Source organism: Colobus angolensis, unplaced genomic scaffold (genome assembly GCF_000951035.1).
Source record: "Colobus angolensis palliatus isolate OR3802 unplaced genomic scaffold, Cang.pa_1.0 Scaffold119, whole genome shotgun sequence".
NCBI lineage: Eukaryota > Metazoa > Chordata > Mammalia > Primates > Cercopithecidae > Colobus > Colobus angolensis.
In genome coordinates this window covers 662,639-665,991 of record NW_012113030.1, presented here as the reverse complement: position 1 = coordinate 665,991, position 3,353 = coordinate 662,639, and the positions used below count along the sequence as shown (strand labels likewise).

At 39.0% G+C, this 3,353-nt stretch overlaps 1 pseudogene; it reads right to left on the bottom strand.

Annotated features, from left to right (window-relative positions):
• Window positions 1-811: 811 nt before the first annotated feature.
• On the bottom strand, window positions 812-2,705 carry LOC105500879 (annotated as a pseudogene).
• Window positions 2,706-3,353: the final 648 nt, after the last annotated feature.

Genomic DNA, 3,353 nt, shown 5'->3' with positions numbered 1-3,353 from the left:
CCTAATTGTAAACTTGAATTCATAATCCCAGAAGGTTCCCAAGACCCATTAGCATTATAGCCCTCTGCAAAATATGAATTCTATTTTGTAAGTGCACACATTTCATAATTCTTCTCCCAAGATAATAAAGATAAGAGTTCTGAGCTAGTGTAACTCCCTGTGTTAATTACAATAAAATCCAACAAATGAAATTACATTTTTGGAATCAACAGCTTTTGGCCAAGCAAACCCACATGCCTTGACAGCCTTCCTTTGCAGTTGGAGTTACATTAACACATGTGTTTGTTTCCTCACCTTTTACAGACACAAGAGCCCTGTGATATGTTAATTCACACCAAATTCTAATCCTTTCCCTTGTCTTTATCTTTCCAACTCAATGATATAATGTGTCAACACCTTTCATATTGGGAAGAAAAAATGCTTAGACAAAATTTTATTTCTACTCACTTTAATTAAAATTACAGAAACTAGAAAACAAAGTGTAAATAAATTAAGGCATTGCCTTCCAATGCCATTCACCATCTGCCCTGTCAATGTCCACTCTGATCTGAATTATTCTAAAAAGTCATCTGGGTCTTTCCTACTTTGATTAGTCAATTAGCCATATCTCACATTGGTTTAAAATGTGTTTTTTCAGGTCAGTAAGTTACCCTCACAACCTTAGAGTAGCTGACTTGCCAATAAATAAAGACTGCTGAGATTTTTCTATTAATATGCAAAGATTTCTGCTGCTTTTTTCAGCTTAGTCTATATTTAAACATGATGTAATACTTATAGAACTTTTCCCTTTAAAATAATAAACATTATAAAATCATTTTTCTTTTCTCCACAAATAGAACTTTTTATTTGCCACTATTAAAAGTCTGAACTTTAAACAGATTCTAGGACCAGTGAGTTCATGTCCATCAGCTCATTCAACTTTGGCACCTGTCTCATGTTCAGTAGCTTTCTCAGAACTACTGCCTTCACCATGAAGCTCTGTGAGTTTTCCCAATTCAAACGTGGGCTTCTTTAGCATTTTTATTTTATTTTATTTTATCTATTTTTATTTATTTATTTATTTATTTATTTTTGGAGACAGAGTCTCACTCTGTTGCCAGGCTGGAGCAGTGGTGTGATCTCAGCTCATTGCAACCTCTGCCTCCCGGGTTCAAGTGATTCTTACAGGTGCATGCCATCATGCCCAGGTAATTTTTGTATTTTTAGTAGAGATGGGGTTTCACCATGTTGGCCAGAATTGTCTCGATCTGACCTCGTGATCCACCCGCCTCAGCCTCCCAAAGTGCTGGGATTATAGGTGTGAGCCACTGCACCTGGCCAGCATTTTTACTTTTCTAATGAAGACATCATGGAAAGGATAAATAGATTGGCAACCATTTTGTATGTCTTTTCCAATGCTGTCTGGAATCAATTTATCGACCACTTCTTTTAAGTCCTTTGTCTGCACCTCTTGGGTCATGATTTCCATCGCCTTCTCCTAGATCTGGCAAACCTGTTGGTGGTGAATATCTGCATCTGTATTGGTTGCATTTTTTAGTATAACGAACACAGAATAGCTGAAGCAAATAACGATCAGTAAGTAGCCTTGACATCAGCATGAGCTTCAATCATGGTCTGTCATTTTCTGACCATGGAACACATTTTGTCACAGGTGAAATCCATGCCACAGAAGTCAGTCAGGCCGGTTTTGCCTGAACATCATCAGTAATCAGCTTACATTTTCTCAATGCACCTTCATCATTCTGCAGATCAGCAAGACTTACTTCAAATACATGACCCTTGAGGCCATCAGATGCAATTTTGGTTCCTTGAGTCCTGGTGACCAGCATCTTTCCAATGTTTCATATATTGAACAAAGGCAGTGCTTTCACATCATACCAATCTTTCTTAGAAAATGGATCAACCACTTTCTTCTTGGTGCCATCGTAGCTCACTGCACTCTCGAACTCCTGGACTCAAGTGATCCCCCTGTGCCCCACCCACCGCCCTCCCTACCCCGACTGCCTCAGCCTCCCAAGTAGCTGGGACTACAGGCGTAAGCCACTCTGCCTGGCTAATTAAAAAAAAATTTTTTTTTTAGAGGTAGGGTTTCACTGTGTTGACCAGGCTGGTCTCAAACTCCTGGCCTTAAGCGATCATCCCACCTCAGCTTCCCAAAGTGTTGGGATTACAGGCATGGGCCACTATGCCTGGAGCAAAATAATTTTTTTCTTTACTGTATATTCTTATGTTAGATATAAAGCATGTTATTATTAACTTCATTTTTATAGGTGAAGAAAGTCCACCAGAAAATTATCTAACTCCCATTATACTCTTTTGTAACTTTCTTGTTCTACTCCTGTTTCTTGTTCCACAAACATCTACATTAGTCAACAGCAGATGGTTTTTTAAGTAACAGTTAGGCTGTTCCAAGGCTTTATGGGTGAGTATGGGAAAAGCCTCTAGATTGAATACCTTTGAAGAGAATGGGAATGAGACGGAGAATGAAGGGAAAAATAACAAAATCAAACAGGAGAGCAACGTTACACAGAATCATAATTCTGTGCTAAGAAGTGATTCTTATTAATTCAGTTCTGTACACCTGATCTTTCCTTCACCACCCACCTGCCCCTGCCAAAAATAAAAAACAAATACAAACCTGTGGTCCAGTAGCATTCAAGGACACATTGATACATGAGGTCCCACAAGGCTGGAACTAAGTTCATGACGTCTCAAAAGTGGAATTCTCTAATCTTTTACTTTAAGTGTTGGCAGCTTTAGTGAGTAGTAAGGTAGTAGTTTAATCACAAACAGTACATACCTAAATTATAGACCATACTATATATGCTATGGTTTGAATGTTGGTGACCTGCCAAAATTCATATGTTGATATCCTACCCCCAAGGTGATGATAAGCCACTCTGTCCTCATGAATGGGATTAGTGCTCTTATGAGGGGCTACAAAAACAAGAGTTCTTCCCTTCCACTATGTGAGGGCATAGCTAGAAGGTACCACCTATAAACCAGAAAGCAGACCCCCACCAGTGAAACTGGCTTTGCAAAAATTATAGCAGTGAGAAAATGATGACAGTGAAAGAGACCGGACCTAACCAACTCCATCTTGCTTTAACCTCTAAACTGCCCTTGGTCATTCCTAGGCATGGGCCAAGCTAACGCTGGCAGAAATTTAGTTTATAGTTTAAGTGACAATAGCCCCTCCCCAAACTAAACCAACTTTGTAAAACTAATGCTAAGCCACCAAGTACAGAGGATGAGAGGGGCCTAAATTCTGCTAAGATGTAATCATAGTTCAATGATTACCAGCCATTTTTCTGGAGACACAGCATTTTTAGGAAAATTTGCAACTTCCCCAA